General features: G+C 40.1%; 1 long non-coding RNA gene across 1 annotated transcript in view; it reads right to left on the reverse strand.

The window, feature by feature from the left end:
• Nucleotides 1-14,557: 14,557 nt before the first annotated feature.
• The window catches only part of LOC108887925 (uncharacterized), a 62,271-nt gene continuing 54,718 nt past the window's right edge, over nucleotides 14,558-22,110 (reverse strand). The window contains exons 4-5 of the long non-coding RNA XR_001961715.2: nucleotides 20,013-20,072; nucleotides 14,558-15,273 (exon numbers count right to left, since the gene is read on the reverse strand). This is a non-coding gene — a long non-coding RNA (uncharacterized LOC108887925). The remainder of the gene's footprint in view (nucleotides 15,274-20,012; nucleotides 20,073-22,110) is intronic.

A 22,110-nucleotide genomic window follows, 5' to 3' on the forward strand; every position in this document is an offset into this window, starting at 1 on the left:
CAAACTCCCGGTAATCCCGAAATGACGGATTGGGGGGGAAGCCTTGCAGTGATTTGTGACAAAGTAACTGAACGTCGACTTCTGTACTTAGAAACGTGAGAGTAGTTTGTCTTCATGCTTATGGTAACACTCTGCACTTTGATTTGATGCACGGGTTTTAGTCCGCCTCACCAGTATACTCTCTCGGCTTACGGGGGGCATCACCATTCAAGTTCTAAATTGAAAAATTGCTGTAGGGTGTCCATTTGGTGTTTACTGTGTATTAATCAATAAATATGATGTTATTGCTTATGGGTAATATCCTTTTATATAATCATAACTGATAGTAGCATCATTGATTTTACTTCGTGGCTTCTTTTAATCCTTCTTTTTTTTTGTTGCACTTTTATTCTCGTGCATCAAACTTCTTTAACATTGTTTCTGCGGAGTTGAAGCAGGCATATTCACAGACAGACCATAAAGATGCTCGCTTTGTTTGACTGTTGCCCATAAAACCCCCCAAACCCCTCTTGCTTGTAATTTTTTTTTTTCCTCTGCCAAGCCCTTAAGTCTTAAAGCTTCCCGCCTGTTATATTTCCTCCACATCAATATGTCACCTAGTTCCGCTACGGCAGGATGTCAACTTAATGCAACTCAGGGGTTAAGAAAACACCATCTTTGCCCACTGACTGATAGCCTGTCACTCCTCCAACAAAAAAAGTTTAGAAATTTGATCCACCTGTCATCTCGCCTGCGATTATGAATCTCTTCCTCTCGCAGCTCTGAGGCCCATTCAGAGGCAGTCTAGCTTGGCTTCGCTCAGCATTAGTTACATGGATGAGAGAGCAAACTTCAAATCACTCCGAGTGAGTGAGAGAGTGAAAGAATCCAGCTCATCTTAATGTAAACAATTGGGCCCAGTAGAGGGCCCACCAAAATAGACTCCACCATGGAGAGAAGGTATTTCTTTTTTGAGTGTGTAATCTGATTTTACTTACAGGAGTCATACAGCACAAATTGAAGTATTTGGATGATTCTTCCATTGATGATTCCATTCCTTCAAATAAAACAACGAAAAACAACTGTGGACAAAATTAACACCCAAGTTAAGATCTTGATTTCTTTTTTCTCCCTTCCTACTTTTGTGTTTTCCCCCTTTTCATTCCCTGAAGATGAGAAAGCAAATACAAAAAGAGAATTCATGTTTCTTTATCTCTAACCTCACGCTGAACTATAGATGACCTTCTGAGTCAACTGCATTAGCTTTGGGGTGGTCAGACTAAAGAGTGTGTATATGTGTGTGTGTGTGTGTGTGTGGGGGGGGATTTTTCATGCTCTCCATTACAGTTGTTTAGGTTAGAGGGGTTAACTCAATGAGGCTAAGTAAGTTTGAACTGTGAATCACATCAGCAGACCTGCGCATTCACTTATGCACAACTGCTAATGTACAAACCCAGGGCTAATCACATTACCTCTTATTTGCCTTTATATAAATTACAGGACTGAGGCACGGTGAACGGCACATAATCAGAGGTCCCTTAATCTATCACGCTGTTTTTTTTTAACCTTAATTATTGAGGGTTATCTGTAAGGAAAGTAACCATGACCTGCTAAAGACAATTCATTGTCCTCAGTTTTCATACAGCAATTTCCTAGACTGAGCCCCCTTCTTCTTTTCCCAGATACAGCCTGAGACTGATTTATTATAGATTTTCTGTGTTTTGATTGTTTTGCTGAGAAGCAGGATGGGAAGATGGGACTTCCAGCTGCTCTGGATGCTTGGGAGTCCTGGGAGTCCTGGCCCGGCTGCCCTCCCGGCTGGCCCAGCCAAGTGGGCATGCGCTGTTATGGGCCACGACGGGGGGTTGATGGGGCTGAAGAGGCTGGGCCAGAGAGGCCACAGATGCCTTAAATGACTTGGCATGATGGGATGGCAAAGGGTTAGGAGCACGGTTCGCAAGTAAATCAGAACAGTTTTTCAGTGATATGTGAGCGGGCGTTGGGATGCTGTCATGGTCTTGACATCAAAAAATAAATCAAAACAAACAAACAAAAAGACTTAGTGTGAGTGTCACACTTCAGTGAGTGACCTCTATAATTCCTTTTTTTTTTTGGTAATACCCTGTCAGTTTTGTACGTATAGTCAGTTTAGCAAGTAAAGCTTTGTTACATTTTCTGTAACTGTCAAAAATACCAATTTTCTAAATCCTCAATTGCACTGCTGCTGGAAGCAGAATTATCCAGTTGTCCTTTCACTGGACCTTCCCTGCACACCTTTGAACTAGGGTGATCTTGGCTGACTGTCTCAAACAAAGACGCCCCAGGAAGGGCTTCCAACCTGCACTTGAATCAAGCACCCATGATACCAGACCAACAGAAGGCCCCCATTAGATAGTAATTCATGTGGAAGCTGTGGGACCCCAATATCATTATCAAGCAACATAACTGCCAGCTTTTTGTTGTGCCACAGTCTGGTGTGATGCACAGTCTTTTAGAGAAACAAATGTGCATTTTACATGTTGGGAACAAGATTTTCTATAGGTCCAGATAGGATAAAAATAGGACCAAAAAGAAGTTTTGCATTTAAATGTAACATATTGCTTGTACCTCCTTTAAAAACTACATCATTTTGATGCTAAATGGAACCTGTGTATGAAACAACGTTTGACCAGCATGTCATAATCAAGTAATTTTAGGAGTAATTTACTTCCCTGATCCATAACATCCTAATCATGGCTTTTCTGATGTGCAACACTAATCCATCAAGTTTTGTGGTAATCATTTCAAACCACAATCAATCCCACTTGCTCCCATTTAGTTCATACCGCAGCTTACACATGTGGTATTAATACATTTTTTATAAACAGTGACTTTTTATCAGTCTGCATAAGTGAACTGACTTGACAGTACATCTACAGCTAAATCAGTTTTATGCTCTGACATACACTTAAACACACTGTATGCACCACTGTGAATAGTTGTTTATTCTCACACATTCATTAAGAAATAGCACAACAGTTCATCTGGATGTAACATTACAGAAAAACACAGATTTACACCATTTTTGACTTTATCCTCCCCCAGTTACACTCCCCTGCGACAGCGCTCAAGCACAGCCGCTCACACTGTGAAATGCAGGAAAAATGTAGGTGATCAGGTGGGACCCGGGGGGAGAGAGAGAGAGAGAGCGAAAAAAAAAAAAAAAGCCAAACTAGTCCCTTTAACTTTTTAAAGACTTTTCAGCATTTGTTCTGCACACTTACCTACGCAAACTCCAAGGGGCCACAGTGACTGGGGTCCCATTTCAGGCCCAGCGTGGAGCCGGAGAGCTCCTCAGCTGTAAAATGAGAGCGCCGGAGCGCAGTGTGAAAATGGATTAGCCTCGCTGAGATAAGGGAAGCCCTCAGCGAGCCATGCACGCCTTCAATGGGGAAAAAGAACTGCTGTACAAATTGTTTTTGGTACATTAAGTACCTGTTACTTTATTTCACAGATGGAAAACAATAACACAGGCTCCAGGGTTGGAACCAGCACTGCACTGAAGAATGTTAGAGGTTTGGCCCACCTTGCGCCCACAGAGTTTGCCCTTTTTTCTTAATATGCAAAGTGATTTTCATAAGGGCTTTTGACTGAGAGAATTCAACAGATTGACAAACATAACATATGATGATAAATGACAAAGTGCCAGGTCGGCAGCCAACAGGCTACTGAGGGAAATCATACAGAATATCCATGTTAATAAAAAATAAAATAAAAAAGGCTGAATGTTCCCACTCAGCAAACAGGGCAGGGATTTTTCATTAATAGGCCCACTGCTGCACCAGGGCCCCCCAAATTAAATGAGTGTGTCAGATCCTGGATGATTTATACATTTGGACTGATCTAACAGCTCTGTGGAACAGCTATGACACCCTGACAAGCCAACAATGGATATGAAAAATGAGCCAATACCACCGCACTAAATCTGAGACTTTCAAAGCCAAACGCACGCATAGAATCGAAACCTCTAACATACTCACAAGTATAATGAAAATAAAGTGGGGAAAAAAATCCCCATAAGATTCTCTGCACAATTTTAGCTAAATCATTCAGTGTTTATATGAATGGAGTGATGGAGACAAATTGGTCCGAGTGGAGTGTGGCAGTACTTTGCCTTTCTGATGTCTTTTTGTGGCTGTGTGGAGAGCACATCACTTTACAGCTAAATGAGATATCAGGCCTATTGCTGAGCTTTGATTCAATAGGAAAATGTCAAATCAAGTTAGAGCTAAGGTGCTTTTCAGAACGCCTCAATTCTCCTTCTGTTTCTATCAAATTTAAAATACATATCCAATTTTTTGTTTCTTTTTTTCCCCTTTTCTTTCTGGTGGTTTTATTTAAAGAAAATGTACGTGTTTCACTGGCAGCAGAACCCAAAGTAAACCAAAACTGTCTTTATAATTATATTGTGTGGAAGGCTAGTGGCCTTACTCTCTTGTTAGATGAAGTGATAAAAACCAACATGATGGACTAAAGCATTTTTGCTTTTCTTAGTATTGTCCTTTTACCCTCTCATTCTCTGTCTGATGAAAAACTGCACTTGGTGTTCCTCAGAGCTCAGCAGATTTAGAGGAAACAATTACCAGTCCGGTGATCTCTGCTTCTCCAGTCCTGCCGATAAACACCCAGCGCCCTGAGGTATGGTCAGAAAATGATACAGTTTTAAACGGGTTAAATTTCATTGTTTCCTTCACCCACCCTCCTCCCTCCCCTCTAATCCCCCCCACCCCACCCTCTCTCCCTCTGAGGTTTTATTTCACAAAAGTGTGAACACATTTTTTTGTCGATGGGGGCAAAAAAAGAGAGAAACAATAAAGAATATGAAAAGCCCATCTTCACAGAACATTAGACATCGCAAAACATCCCAAAGCTATGATCGGATATATCAAAACTGACAAGTAAAAGTTGATTGCTGAGCGTCTATTGATTGAGCTATATTTCACTGGGAGAGCACAGCCTCATAGTTGTCTTCACAGTGCACCAAACCCTGCTGCAGAGCCACATTTAATAGACATTCAGTGTAAATACACAGAAATAGATGGTAACTTATAACATGTGATATAACAAGAAAGGTCAGGTGGCTGTTTTGACATTCAAAATGACTACAGAAACATGTAGTAAATGTACTGTATGCTTTTTTCGGCACAGATATGCTGGTAGTTCTATTTGTTTATTTGTGTATTTCAACACATCTATCTGTTCATGCTTCATACGGCAATGTTTGACCAAATGTTGGTTTTTGAAGACTGAAGAAGAATATTTTCTGCCATTATTCAGCATCTTAAAATATGGCCCAGTATATTTTTAAAAAGAGGTTAGCTTTTCTTCAAAGTGTCTGTAATGACATACAAGCCATAAAATACCATAAAATATCAAGAAGCTGTTAAATGATTATTGTTTTCATCCATGTAACAGTCAATAAATCCTTTTATGTCATGTAATACACAGTAATACAGTTACATTGTTGGTGATGACTTTGGGTATTAGGCTTTGTACAGTCATGTACAGTCATACAGCACCAAACTACTACTGAACTACATGCTAACCCCAATTAGTAGTTCCATATTATTACAGTTTAAAGGAATAGTTTGACATTTTAGGAAATGAACTCTCCAGCTTTTTGCAAAAAGTTACATGGGTAAATTTAGACCACTCTATTGTCTGTATGGTTAATCTGAACCTATTCTGCTAGTAGGTGGTTAGCTTAGCATAGCACTGAGATTGAAAACGGAAAAATCTAGCCTGGCTCTGTCTGAGGTTTAAAAAAAACACCTACCAGTAGTCTCGTTTGTTAATTTGTAGAAAAACAGAAGTGTAAAAAACAGTGTCTTTAACAGGGTTTACTGTATGTGCTGTGTACTGTAGTGTTCACAATAATGTCTTGCAGTTTCCACTGGTTTCCTCATGTTGACGGCAGAATATAATGTGTTAATTAGTGAGCTTTTGAAGCCAGGCAAGCTGTTGTCATTTGGCTGATTCATATTTAGCACACAGATATGAGAGACTTAGCGATCTTCTCATCTAACTATTGCAGAGACAGTAAATACATTTTCAGGTTAGGGTTATGGTTCTAAGGCATTGAAAATGAATAAAATATAATAAGAACATGAAGATATGGAATTTAGTAAGATATCTGTATTAGTTTCATATCCAGATAAAGGGAACACACAGATAATGAAGGACAGACTGAAGCTTCTATAGTGATGAAAGGTTAAAAGGTAAGGCTGTGATGATTTATGGGCTGTAAAAGCCAACTTAAGGTGAGGAGGTCATGGGAAAGGCTGAGAAACAAGGAAGGTGAGAATAGGCACAAATGCACCCTCTGTATCTTTCCCATTTTCTATCTGACTATGTGACATTAAGTTATGATGGGCATGCTATGATATGATCATCTGTAAGCTGTGTCTTTATCCCTCACATGTGAAAGAGAGAGACAGGGAAAAGAAGGGAATGAAAAATAGGAGAGATGCTGACAGGGAGTGAAACACTTGAGCTGTAGAGAAGGCCAAGTGTACCGAACACAGAGCAGCCCAGGAGTGATTGAATGATCCCATTCTGGGCTCTTTGTTAGACACTAGGCAGCGATGTATGAAGATTGATACACAAGTGCTCGACTCGGTTTGCTGGATCATCAAACCGATTGATATTATACTCCAGCCAAGGATGAAGACAAAGTAAGTGTTATCATACTCAATACTGGGGCTTGTCAGAGGCAGGAAATCATCCCATGTCACTGGTTATGGAAGCGTTTCGCTGACTGTCATGAGAATTTATCTGGGAGATGTGGCGCTCTATGGCAGTCTGCAGCTGACGGTGGAGGCCCCGGCTGTACCGTAAAGATCTTAGCTAAAGATTGAATTACAACACCATGCTTTGGGCTGCATTTATTTCACCACTATCATGTTTATCCCCACAGATACTGTAAATCCCAAGTCTTCTTATCAAGTAGCTATTTATTGTCACTCAAATAACATTATTCATGGTGATATCATTATTAAGATAACATACACATTACAGCAAATGATTTGTTTATCTGTTGTACACCAAGGGCTTCCTACATTACCCCTGAGGTTTCTTCAGCCTCCTCATTATTCCTCTGCCCTGAAAGCAGTTGGTACAAAGTGAAGGGAACATTAAATGATAACTGCTTTAAATATGAAACAATGTGTCATACAACATTTGGTACAACATATTGGCTCTGCATTGAATTTTATACAAGAAAAGGACTGTTGGATTTGGTTTGGACTCTGAATGTCTTTGCTGTGCAAAATTAGAGCAGGTCACTGTATCTGCACAGCAATACTAGTAGTTTTTCAGAGTTTCTCATAATTGCAGCTTGTGGAATTAGTAATAGAGACATGTTGGAAGTGAAAATTGACTTCAAGCATGTTCCTGTTTCCAATAAAGAGAAAACATTGAGCGGAGAAGCTGTGCAAGAGGAAGGAAATGTGGTTTCAATTTGAGAAACAAGACAACTTACATATGACAGAGATTTAATTGAATTCTCATATTAATTGTTTTTGACAAAGTCCATAAAACATGTGCACAAGTAGCATCTTCATCATGTGACATTGGTATTTTCACTAGTTAGATAAGGCACCTCAGTCATCTCTCAGACTATCCCTTTCTTCGATATATTTATAACCTTTTCATGGCGGTGAGCTTCTGTGGAAATGGAACTTGCCCCTAGTTGTTTACAGCGAAAAGGGTGTATTACCATCAGGATCAGTTATTTCCTAATGAAATGGCCTTTATCCATCGTGAGGTTCGCACCCAAAAAGACTTCCAAGTTATTTTCAAATGTTTTTGTTTTTTTCTTATATAATTACATTTTCCAAAGAAATGTTCTGCATTTTATAGTAGCTATATAATCACATATAGGGCAGCTGATAAGCTAGAGCTCATATGAGTGACATTGTTGGCTCCACATAGAAATGTTATTTCTATTTATTTGCAGAAGTATCTGAAATAGCAATACAACATTCTCTCATAGGGTTTTGTGTATTTTGAAGAGCCATCAAGAGATGGGCATAGTTAGACCATAAATACTGTGGTATGTGGCATTGGTCCACACTATATACCTGCAAAAATAAACTGTCTAAGTAAATGGTGAATACAGCTGTCAGATACGTAGTGGAGTAGAAGTATATTACTATTAAGTGGTGTAAAAAGGAGATACTCAAGTAAAATACAAGTACCTCAAAATCACACTTAAAGGCACTATATGTAAGCTTGTGTTACTGCTACACTGCATTAATAGCTGTTTATGTAGCAGTCTAGATGAAATGTTGCAAGTTCTGCATCAAATGTCATTCCTTTATTCGCCAAGAATTGTCTTCAACAGTGGAAAGCAACGCCAATGTTAACTCTTGTTTTGCTTCTATTTCTGTCACTTTTCTTCCACTGAAGTTGGCATGCTAACCAGCTACCCCCAGCCTGTCCCGTCTCATAAGACCACTCTCCGACAGTGAGTCACTATAGCATCTGCCCTCAGTCCAACAGGAGAGAATGAAGAAGTAACGCTGCTTAGAGAGTGCAATCTGTCCTCTTGTCTTGTTAATGCTTGGTAAACAAACAGCTGATGATGCTAAAGTTTGCACTGTTGTGATAGCAGAAACTTACATATAGCACCTTTAAATTCAGTTCTTGAGTTAATGTAGCTAGTTATTTTGCTTCACCAGTTACTTCTAACACTAAGCTGTGTCATGTTGATTGTACATCAGTGCTGATGGAAAGATGTAAATGTTCATTCACACGTTGTTCTAATTTTATTACACTAAAGTCAAGTCAAAAACAAATATCATTTTGGGCTCTATCATGCTCAGTAAATACACTTGTGTAATTTAGAATTTGGTTATATTAGGTACTCTGCAATGTGCTGGCTCACTATTTGAGTAACTCCAGTCTGCTGCTTAATACCATCAGAAGCTTCCTGATGCTGTTTTCTTAAGAGCTGGAGACACAGTGCAATATAAGTACGTGCCCCTCTCTATGGAGTGGTTTTATGCACACTGTAAAGCTGTCATTTATGTCTGTGCATACAGTGCCCTCACCATGTAACCAGGCTCTGTAAAAGCCACGTATGGGAAACACTGCAGGCCATGGCACTTATGGCGATTTCGCTTTACATTCATCATTTTTACATGTGCTCACTGGAAGCAGAGGGCTGTCAAAAAGATGTACTGCTTTTCATCTTCATATTGAAATTCCAGAGGAGGTAGTTGTCCTGCTGCTTGTATTATATCATTTCTATTCTTATGGGATAAAGTTATACTACAGTTACCCCATCTATACACAAAGGGGAGACACAAACACACACACTTACACATGCCATGTCCAAGTGGGATGCTTGAGCCAAGAGGTGCTTGCTATGATTTGGCCTTGTTAAGCTGCTGACCCTGAAGAGAGAGAATTACTTCTGTTGGGAAGCAGGCGGTGCACGTGTGTGTGTGTGTGTGTGTGTGTGTATACTATATACGAATGTCTGGTGGTGATGGGAACAGGAGGGGGGTGCACTAGCTTTGAGTTAAGGGCTCTATCAAGGGACAAACTTCTCTGGCACCACAAAGCCACATGATCCATCTCCCTTTTTAGCTGGTGTCAGGACCATTTTATGTGATGATGATTTGATGCTCGGGCACTGGGCCTCCTTCTCCCCGGCTCAGATTGAGCTATGATAGTCGGAGCTGGGATCACTGGGATCGCTGAGCTGCTGGGCTCCAGCCATCGCAAAACAACAATGTGTCCCTCAGCTGTGGGAGCACACTGACAAACCATCTTCGTACTGCATTATAAAAGGGAAATATAGTATTATTCTTGACAATTATAAAAAAAAAAATGGAATAGATTTTTTTCATGGAAGAAATTTTGACATCACAGAGAAATTTACAGGCATAAAAAAAGATGGATGGCTGAATTCCATTTACCTGCCTCAGTTTCAGGGTACTGGTTTTGTCCATCCTGGCTCACTGTCACACTTTCATGGCTAACTGGGATGCTTGAATAGGACAGAGCCATTGTTAGTGATATTATGTCCATGACACCTGTGTTTTTCCCTCTGATGATGAGTCAACATGTCTGCTATGACCTAAAATATCTGCTTTACCCTTTAGTTGGGGCAACACACCTGTATAAGTGTACTGAATGATGCTGGCTGGTTTAACTTCTAGTCAGGTGCAAGTTGGGTGGAGCTATGCTGGGAATCATGCGATGTTACTGAATTCCCTATTTCCTGCATGATTATATACTAAAGTCATGTTGTGAAATTTTGCATTATACTGTATACATTTATTCATTATTTATTTATACTGCTGATCCGCTAAGGGGGGCTGGAGCCTACCCCAGCTGACATAGGGCAAGAGGTGGGGCACACCCTGTACTGACCGCCAGTCCATCACAGGGCCAACACATATAGACAAACAACCATTCACACTCACATTCACAACTATGGGCAACTTAGAGTTACCAAAAAACCTAACCTGCATGGACTGTGGGAGGACATCAGCATACCTGGAGAGAATCCACACAGGCACAGGGAGATGCAAACTCCACACAGAAAAGCCCCAGGTGAAATGGGGCTCAAACCTGGAACCCTCTTGCTGTGAGTCTGTGACAGTGCACTGCACCACTGTACCGCCCATTACACTGTATACAGAAATGCTCTAAATATAATTATGTTTCACAAAATTTGGTGTTTTTTAGTTTTTCAAGTTTTTTTTTTAGGTTACTTTCCTCTTTTCTTAAGCTAAATAAACATTTTAAACAATTAAATTATCTGAAAGATGCATTGTCACAAAGCTGAAAATAGGATGTGTTTTTTCCACGTGCATGAAAAATTGATGTCTTGGAGATACTTGGTTTTCAGAGGACAGCAGAGAGAGAAGTGAAAACACCTGTGTCAGTGGAATACAGGCATGTTGTGACATTACAAAACATCAGTCAGACAGCTTTTTTTTTTCTTTTTTCCTGTCTTTTTTTTGTCAAAACAGATATCAACTTGAAAAAGACAGATGTGAAAACCAAGTTTTAAGGATAATGTACGTTATAACACCTACATTACAAACAAACAATATTTTCTCATTTTCCGAGATATTCATCTATTATAATCCTGCTTCACCATCAACACTTTTCACTTTTCATTTTTTTTCTTACCAAACACATCCTGTGAAAACTGTTGTTATTGGGCAGTAAAACCAAAATTATTTGTATGCAGAGATACTCCTGGAGAAAAAAAAAATGAAGGAATATATTTTTTTTATTATATTTAGGTGAACTGACCCTTTAAGTGCTGTGGTTTTCCCCTAATGTATGTACCTAGCAGTGCCAGTTATCCTTAAAGTGCTGGTAATAAACAAATCCTTTAACACGCTGCTATTATTATCATAAATGTTGTAAATCTACAGCATTGTCCAATTCCATGTAGCTTTTAAACAGTGTCAGTGTGTTGTGTTTGTGATAGGCTGTGTAATAGTGTAATAACTCTGTCCTCCTGTAAGACGGCCAGGGAGGCTGTGTGTAAATGAGACGGTTCTGCTACATTAGCTTCATAACACCATAATCCTTTCTCCATAAACCATTACATGCGCCGCAACATTTCTGATTTATGGGGAGTAGAGAATCAATGGGAAAAAATTAATGCTCGCAAAACGTCCCAGGGACAATATTGAGCAGATTTTAATTGTGATTTCGTTCAAGTGGCTGTTAGCCAGATGATGAATGGGAGCTAACCTTCCACTCTGCCGAGCACTGGAGAGAGTCTTTAATATGACAATTAAGTGTCTGTCTTTTAGATTTTATTGTATCTTTCTCTCTCTATCTTGTGGGCCACTCTGTCCTACCTCCTCCCTTTCTTTTTACCTCCTACCCACTATCCTTTCTTCTCTTTCTATCTCTCTCCCTCTCTTCACATCACTTCATCTGTACAGTGCAGCTTTTGCGCAGATTAAATTGAGACTCCAGTTTTCTCCATCTCAGAGCACTTACTTATGTTTTATGACACACACTAAATCAATTTTATGTTGTTATTGATTTTTTCCCCCCTCCTCTTATTACCCTCTTGCTTAAATCGACACAAACCATTTTGCCTTTTGCTCCCTGATTCTTCCTTCTCTTGTCTTGTGGTGACCTTAAGTGTATGACTGAGACACAGAAAACCATCTATGGGGTGGTAGTGTTGGTGGTGGTGGGATGTTTGTGCTGAAGCTTAAAAGTGTGGTTTGAGTAAAATCAGTGATTGGTGTAGAAGGAAAAGGTATGACTGGAAGGTGGCAGGTTAAACCGACAGTGCCACTGATCAAAACTTCCCATGCATCTTTCCATCTTGTCTAAAACATATATTTTAGTGAAGGTGAATCACATCACATACCCAGCCCCGTTTAAGGCTCTTTTTAAGAAATTCCCTTCAATCATAAGACACAGTGTTGGCTTCAAATACTTTCATAGAATTGTCCTCGTGAGTTGTTTTCATTAAATTGCTAAAGTAAAAGAATACAAGGTTTAGAGGGATTTTTAATTTCACCTTCATCATTAAGAGTGACAATGCCTGTGGCACAATGCGAGCAGTCACTTCTGACTGTGTATTTATTCAGAAGTGTTTCTGCAAACTGAGCCAACAAGACTGAAGGCCAACATTTTCACTGATTGTGTGGAGCATTACAGGATGTCACTGAATAGAAAGAACAAAGTTAAGTAAAAACATAAGTGAATATATACCTAAATTGAACAGCAGCTGTATTTAGGCTTTCTTTCCACTTTACTAATGTGTTGCTTTAAGCAGAACTAACTGGTAAGTGCAGGGGGTTAAATGCAATAAGAGCTGGCTTGATCTCAATCAATTTGTCCCTGTCTGTTGGCAGGTGCCCAGGCTTTGCTGTGTCCCAGTCCCCAGTGTTGGCTCCATCAGGACTCCTAGCAAAGAGCTAAGCAGCAGCATCAATGTGACCATTTAGAGTGTGATCTGTGCAGATGCAGGAGGAGGAAGGTCAGGCCATTGTGCGGCCCTCCTCCCTCTTGCCTTTCACTTCACCCTCTAGGACGCCGTCCACATCAAAGTTGTTATTGAGGCCCCCTCAATCGGAAATCCTGGTTTGGCAGGGAAGCGAGGTCTTTAAGAAAAGAATGAGGGCCTTGACCCAACATGGGCGACTAAATCAGCCCGGCAACAGCCAACAGGAAGATTAATACTCATAGGGGCCTCTTTACACCTGGCATTAACAAGTATCTCATATCTGAACTGAGTCTAGATTGTGTTTACACCTGAGCATCTTTATCAAAACACAAATGTCACTTTCTTGATAAATTAATAATACACACATCCTGTTATTTGTGTTTCATGATTGAATCTGTATATCGCCATCTGTGACGTTTTACAAACTTAGTTGTATTTTTTAACCCTGATTTTCTGTTTGGTGTGCTTGAAAACAGAGGTCCTCCTCAACAGCTCAAAAAGTCTACTTGACATTATTTTATCACCTTGATACATGATGACCTATTCCACCACAGAAAATGATGCCTCACTTCTTTTTAGGATCATTAGGATTTTCAGATCCCTTATAAGTCTATTTGGATTTCTGTCATTGGACATTTGTTGATATGAGGTCTAACAATGTGTCTGACCTCAGGGTTTAATTGGCAAAGCATAGGGAACATTACTATGTAGAATAACGTACTGCAATTTATTTGTTCATGCATAGCCCATATACTGTGCTGTGGTGCAAAGTACATACACTCAAGTTCTCTATCTACTTCAGTATGATTTTGAGATTCTCCATTTCCAAGGAAAACACTGTACTTTCTATTTAGTTACATTTATTTCATATTATTTATTTAGTTAGTGGTTACTCAGCTGTCTGTCTGTGAAGGTTCTCAGTCATCCAGGTCATGGCAGTCTTAAGTGCTGAAGGCAACTGGACTTCTTTTAGGTTCTTGAAGATGTTTCACCCCTCATCTGAAAGGCTTCTTCAGGTGAGACACACACCTTGAGACATGTGACCCTAACAACTCACATGATGTCGGGGTGGGGCAACGACCCACTAATGAGTTACATCTGGGCTCATATGACCCTAATGACTCACATAAGGACTGGGTGGGTCAGTGACTCCCATAACCACCCCAAGAGACCTGGACATACCTGGGACTCCCCAACCAGTTTTCAGAACTGAAGAAGCCTTTTGGAACTTCAGCACTTAAGATTACTCAGCTGTCAAATCTTCCATACAAAATACATCAACAAAGTTTCAAAAATATTGTAATACTGACAGGGACTTGTCTGCATGAGTACTTTTCCTTTTGATACATTGATACATTTTCTTACTACTACTTGTGTGCTTTACTGTACTTTATTTATTATGTAGGACTTTTATTTGTAGAGTAATTTACTTCCACCTCTGCCCATATAACATACAAAACATGAAATATTTCCTACTTTGCTGTAATAAAAATGCTTTATTGTAATTTCTGTATTTTTTGGCACCTTCATCAACACCAATCTGTGGCAAAGGGAAGGGTGATCACTCCAGTGCTTTTCTACATTTGGACTAAGCGATTGAATGTTTTTGGAGTTAATAACATCATTTTGATGTTTGGTGTCTATGGGACTCAACAAAAAGGAAGTAAAGAAAATCTCATCAAAACACAAGGGTTAAAACGTTTATTTGTCGTGTAGTTAAATTTTTACCCATACAAATGAAAACACTAGAAGAAAGCCAGAAACTAAATGAATTAAAAAGATATAAAAATATGAAAACATATTTCCTAAACAGAGAAAACAAAAACAACAACAAACTAACTTCTACATGTTATGTTAATAAAGTTAACTTTTAGTTTCTCATGAAACTAACTCTTCCCCACTGCACTGGAAGTTATTATAGATAGTAGTTTGGGTGATTACAAGTCTCTCATGGACATTTACATTTAGATTTGATACACTCTTTCCTTGTCTGATTGTAGCCCCATCACCAAAGACAAATTAAAGGATGCCATCCATGGTTTTCTAGTTCATTGCAAAGGAAGAGGACATTACATCATCTCAGTCCTCAACAGCAAGGACGAGAGCAGAGGAGGAGGATAGGAGGGAGATGGAAGGCGGATTGAGGAGGAGGTTGCAGATCGTGGGATGTATGAGTTCTTTCCTCTTCTCTTTCCCTCTTGTTTCAGCTCATGTGGAAAAGCTTTTCAAATTATGATGTGGATTGACGTGCAGCAGCTGTCTCCTCTCCTGGGTCCTGTCCGTCACCTCACCGGTCACCGCTGACAGCACTATGATGGATTAGGAATTGTCATCCAGGACGCTTGTCACTTGTTTACAAGTCGGCCATCCCTCATCTCTCACCACAGGCCTTATAATCTGGCCGACACTCCTCCAAACCTCGCTCCCCCTAACCCCACCCCCCCACCTCCTGCTGCCAGACACGCTATACAAGACAACACCATACATTACAACAGCTTTTTTTCTTCCCCCTAACCTTTCTCTCTCTCTCCCTCCTACATCCCTGGGCTGAACACAGTCAACACATTTAATGCATTAATATATGTGTTGTGTTCGCCAATCTCCCAGGGACTGGGGTGATGTCTTCTCCTGTCAACCTCTACCCCTGAGAACTGACTGGGTTTTATACAAACATCCCAGTGGGGGAGGGAGGGAGGGAGGCTCAGATCTAACCTGCATTCTGTTTGAACAATGGTGCTTTTAAATCTGTTGCTTATAGAAAATATATTCTCTATCACTAGAATCTCTTAGCACTGAGATGGTAAATAAAAATCTAATCTTGTAATCTAACCTGTAGATAATCAGTCAATTATGTATGCATGACAGCATTAACTTTTGATTTCCCTTTTAGTTCTAAGCAATTTGTAGTAGTTAATTTATTGATCAGCAGAATTATTGATCATCAGATTTAATGTGAAGTCTTTTGTACTCATTTATCAAGCAAGAGTGTTAAAAAAAAAGCCAGAAAATTGTGATTGTGAATATGTGAGAATTTTGAATCAAATATATTTTGGACTGTTAGACAAAAAAAAAGCAACTTTAAAAAAGTCTCCTTGGCAACTTGCTAAGGTGATTTGTTAGTATTTTTTGACATTTTACAAACCAAATGATTGATTGAAAAACCAACAATTGACAGATAAAATCCTCAGTTATAAGACATTAAAGAATTGTGTTTTTTGTGGATGACCAAACACTTGTTCACTCCCTTAACTCTCTGTTGTGTATATTCATTTGAACCATTTTTCACAGTTTGAAGCAAAAACAAGCTCAAAACCATTTCCCCCAAAGCTTTCAGACACAATGATGTCGAGAATGCGTCTCAGAAATGTCAAGGAAGAAGCCCCACAGAGCAGACTTTGATCTCTCTCTACAGCATCTCTCAGTCTGTGGCCTGCTGTGGGAATGTGTGAGTTTATGCTCCCTCTGCAGGCATAGTCCAAACTGGAAGACGAGCTAACCAGCCTCCCTCTCCGGCTCGGCCCTGCCAGCTGTGATCCTGCAGAGAGGATGAGTGGATGCCTTCTACCCTGCACTGCTGAGACCCTCCCTGTGCTCCCAGTGTGGCCCATGAGAGAGGCCATAATCTTCTCCTATCTGCCTTAATGGTTCCCTCTGTGGATGCCGAGATGGCAGGCCTGGGAGCGGGGGCGGCACGCTGAATCCTACCACGAGCATATTGTCATTAAATTAAAAATTTCCGAACACTCCCTTGCTCGTGGCATAACCGTCGCCGTGAGAGCGATCATAATTGGCTCTGAAAACATGCGTAATTGCCTTCAGCTGGCGTTCTTTTACAGTTGACATTGTTGAGGTGGCGGCGGGGCGATTGGTGAATTGAATATGCAGCTTGTTTCACAATGGCAGTCGTAATTGAAATATGGTACGTGTGAGTGGAAGATTACATTAAAGCTCCTAGATAATCACCTGACAGGGGAGTCATTGAATCGACAATCTGCCGCGATGTTTCGGGGAGCAGGCCAGAGTGAACAGGCCGAAGGAGGGAGGGAGGAGGGCGAGTGGAATGGGGGTAAAAGAAGGCATTAGGCAGAAGTAGAAGAAAAAAAAAAGATCTTGGCTGGCTCACTTATTCAGAGCAGTCCTGGATTGCCAGCCTGGCATTCCTGGGCGCTTTCTATCACCGCATTTACCCCACTCCCTCCCACCCTCTCTATTCTCTCTTAGACTCTCACCCCTCCACTGCTTTGAGGAGACCACTTCCCCTTTAAGAGCTAACAGATGGCTATCCGTTGCTGTTGGATTTAACCTCATTTCCATTCATATTTTTATTGCTTCTTTTTTCATAGTGGCAAAATGGTATCTTTCTTGTCAGCTCTGGCACACAAGACTGCCTGCAATCAGTTGAAATAGAGGTGAAATCTTTTTTTACTTTTTTCTTTTTTTTTTGAAGGAAGGATGTGCATGATTGTAAAATCCCATGATTCAACTCACATATTAATGTTTTGATTTCGCTGAAACTTGCTCAAGCCATTTTTTTCCAGTCCTTTCACTTCCTCACGCTAATAGACAGCAAGGAGGGAAGTGTTATTTCACAAATATTTCAAAACCACAGAGTGCCAGTGTAGGCCCATTACTGGAAAACTGACGCACAAAAAAAGGGTCACATTCATTCTGACCTCCTTCATGCACGCTGCTAGACTATCACTGCTGTTGTTGTTGCTGCTGAGGTAAAATACCTTGCAGGTGCCTCCTCTCTTTAATCTACTTCTTCCCTCACCATTATCTTATATTTGGGTATAAACACACAGACTGTGCAACCCGATAATATGCAATTAAAAACAAAGATCATTAAAAAGTTATTGGTGTCTGCCTAATTACTATAACTTTACCCCCCTTATAATGAGCGTGCATGGGTATTGATTCGAAGCAAATCTCCCTTTCCTCCTGGAAAAAAGCAGGTAGTTACTTTGTGTTAAATCATTAATATAGTAATGATTTTTCCAGAACACTCTCAATTAAGACCAGAGCAGAAAATGACCCAGGGGAGTTGAAGCTCACGCTCTTAAAAGTGTGATGCTCCAAATATATCCTGGCCTCTCTCACCAGAGAATATGGATAGGGCTGAGCCGTGTTTCTGAATAATTTAAAGTGGAGCTTGTTGATTAGGTTGTGTGTAAATGTGTTTCTGTGTTAAAGGTCTGCACCTTTAATGTAATACAGTATGTACTAATACACTGTATTGCATAAGCTTTGTGTGAGTAGGAAGTAATGTAGTGGTGGAATTTGACCTTCAGTATGTGATCATCACAATGAAAGAAAAATCTCACTGGATGAAAAATTAATGAAAAACATTAATATTAAAAAAGATAGAAAGACAGGTAATTCCATTAACATAGTCCTTATCAAAAGGTTAAGCAATCATCAGTATAACAATAAAGAAAACAGAACACAAGTTTTTAGATAATTTCATCACTAAACCCAGTATTCCTCTAACTTATATTGGTTTAATTATTGATTGGTTTGTATGATGGCTTATGATCCCAAATTGTAAACGTCTAACATGCTCACAGTGGCAATGCTAACATGCTGGTGTTATGCAGATAATGCTTACCACGCTTACCATCTTATTTTAGAGTGTTAAGAGTGTTAACGTTCACCACGAAGTAGCCTACAGCTGTGGCTGATGCCATTAATTTTGAATTTGGCCAGAAACCTAGATTTCGACCAAACTCAAATCAGCCACATAATATGTGCATGATATCAATACCAAATTGCATGGAATTTCTCCAACAATTCGTGAGACACGTCATTAAAACATGTTGATCTCACTAGAGGGAAAATCAGGAGATCACCAAGAATTTATCCTCTAGGACAATCAATGACTGTACAAACTGTTTTGTGGTAAACCATTCAGTATAGTTGCCAACTGCCAACATGGCTAAAATACAACTGAATTAAGCTTCATCATTTGTCTCTGTGTACACCGATTAGCCACAACAGCCGTACATGACACAGTAAGAGTTACAGAAACAAGAGACTTCCTGCGTCTGTCATGGTTTTCAGGTTGGCATATGTCAACTTGTTTGCCTTTGTAATTCGAATCCTGCCTCTCTGTGATCTCTGAACCTCTGAGCCCCTCCCCCGACTAGATTCTCTCCAAAATGTTCCAACAATTAGATCATTTGTCTGTCTATTATCTGAACACCTGCAAGAAAATCTGTCTCAATTTTCCCCTCTGCTTCTGATCTGGTCTCATTCCCGTTTTCCCCCGCGGTCCCACAGAGACGCTGGTTCGGCCCCAAGCAGCTTCTGTCTCTGTCAGGAGGCTCCTGGGTGTTGCCATCCCACCATGCATTGTGCCCATGCCAAGAGCATGTGCCAGTTCACACCCCTATAGCACGGAATACTTGTCGTGACCCTGCCTTTTCTTTTCTTTGCACTCTTTTGAGGCCCCTGTGCCAAACACACACAGGGCTCAAGTAGGGATACACAAAAAACATCTCACTCTCCTTCCTTTCACTCAGACCCATAATATTCACTTAGTGAGGACCAGGAGGGGTTGGAACAAAGAAGCGTTTGGGGCTGGGCAGTGATTCCCTATAGTCTCTGTAACCACAGTTTACAGCAGCTTTATTTTGAAATGCTTGACATTTTACGTCCTATTCCTTAGATATAGTCGGTGGATACAGTGTGTCATCTTTGTTTGACTTTATCTCATGTAAAAAAGCTGTTTTCGCTGGGTTTAATGTCATCGCCTAGGTAACCAGCAGGTTTCTGGCAACAACGCAGAAACAGCCAATTTATTAAAGGGAATGTGTGAAGTGTCAGTATAAATCTATCTAACCCCCTTTCAGACCCATTCAGGAGATAATTTTTCATATGCATATTAGTGCCGGGATGTTGGAGTGTTTTTTGTCCTCAGTATACACCAGGTGCAGACCTTTAAAAGTCCTGGGTATTTTGGGAATTTCAAGTTTTTTGTGTGTGTGTTTTTGTGTGCACCTTTCAGGCCACATGACTGCAGGGTTACACTGAAAAAAACTAAACTCACCCATTTGGTGTCTCTGTCCTCATAACCAGCTGTCTGTTATCCGCAGCAGCTCCTGAGAAGCTGAAAGGACAGTGGCCAGGTAAACTGTCTTCACTAGGTTGATTGACAGCAGAAATCTACCAGATATAAATAGTTTTCAAGTAGGCTGCATGAAGATTATACAGGAAGAAAACAACATCATCTATATGTGTTAATTAATTGATTTTATTGTCACAGGCTGGTTGAATCTGCCTACAGTGAAACTAGAAAGCTCACTGTGTCACCAGGAACCTTGATCAGTCATTACACATACCATTAAAAAGTTTAGAACATGTAAATAATGGGTGATTTGTGTGATTTAACTGCTGTCTGTGGATATTATGCGTCATTGAGTGCACAGAGGGTGAAAAAAATAGACTTGATGAAAAGTGTGGATTGATGCATTTGACAGATGGGAGTATGCTAACAAAAATTGCATCTAAAAATACGTGTGAATTGGCCTTTAGAGAGTGGACATATAAGTATTTCTTAGAGGTAGTACATACCAGTGTTTATGTGGTGAGACACCAGCAGTGGGAAATGATTTGCATTGTAGATGTTGTTGTTGCATTAGTAGAAATTTAACACAGTCCTGATATGACTCTAGGAGGGTAACAATAAACAGTGAGATGGATATCAACAACATGAAATTACAAACAGTAAAAAGAAGAATACACTGAATAAAACACCATACACTTTATCAAAAATGGATTGAGGTTTTTTTTTTTTTTTTAATCTGAATTCTAACTTTAAACAAGGAAACCAAATGATAAAACTAACTTGAGGATGAAGTGCAAGCAGTAAAAATCCAAACTAAACCAACAGCTAAGATTGTACCACCCTAGGTCCTTGGGATAAAGTCAAATAGAGGTGCATGACCTATAATGATTTTTTACTTGAGGGTCCATGACATGAAAATGTTTGAGCTCCTCTGCTGTACATACTTATGATAGCCAAGGAAGAGTGTGTCACAGCATGGCATTTATGTTCATGTGACATTATCAAAATGCTCATATGACAGGACACCAATTATGAATCCTGACGAGACGACACCGGAAAACATCTTGCACTTCCACTCTCGCTGACATGACCTTTTAATATGATCCCGCGTTCTTTCGATAGATGTCCCCTCCTGTGCTGCCCTGTCTTTTTCTTCTTTTTTCTTTTTTTTTTTTTCTATTCATAGCTTTGTCCTCTCTGCATCCATCCCAAGGTAAATCCCATTGGGTGGATGTTTTGTCATGGAAGCTTGTGAATGTTTTTGCTGCGCTGCTGTTATTTATTGGCCGCTGACAGGGCCATGAATTCCGGGCCAAAGTGAAACTCATATTGTTATCAAAAGCATAAAATTCCTATCACTTTAGGTGTCAGAGCAGAGACAAGAAAATGAAACAGGTACTCATAAAGGCAGCGGGTGTCATAAATCAGCCAAAGGGGCTTGAGCAAGGAGACGCTTGATTAAATAAGGGGAATTAGGTATTTTTGCAAAAGCGGGAAATAACATTGATCTATGCCCCTGTCAGTGGTGAAGCTTGACGCCATTGTGTATTGTTTATTTTTTCTTGTTCATCTATAGTATATCAATCTCCCTCTGAATGAATGATATGAGCGAGAGAAAATCCTGCCTCCTTCGGCTGCCATGTGCTCTGTTCCCGGAAAACTGGGGAAGGACTTCTCCAGGATCTGGGTTAGCCTGCTCTGATTCCTTCAGCAATTGAACCACCAATCATATCCTGTAGCTTTGTTTACCAGGACATATGTGAAATGAGCCAATAGGAGTACTGTTTTTCCTACAATGCCATAGGCATCAAGAGGCAATTTAAGGTCAGTCAGGGGTGAGACACTTCCCTAGTTTATACCAGGGTGCAATCAAATTTCATTGCTTTTTACGGAAAATCACTTTCGGCAAATCATTTCTACTTTTCTACTGAGTGCGAGATATCTATTTAATAAGAAGTTGTCTTGTTATTAGGAAAATACAATAAATCCAGACACTTTACCTGAAAAATTCTAACACAACAAACAATCCTTTACTTGTACAGCCTGTTTCATTGCCACTTTGTTCACTCTTTGCAGAATC

This window comes from Lates calcarifer, linkage group LG15 (genome assembly GCF_001640805.2).
Source record: "Lates calcarifer isolate ASB-BC8 linkage group LG15, TLL_Latcal_v3, whole genome shotgun sequence".
Classification (NCBI taxonomy): domain Eukaryota; kingdom Metazoa; phylum Chordata; class Actinopteri; family Centropomidae; genus Lates; species Lates calcarifer.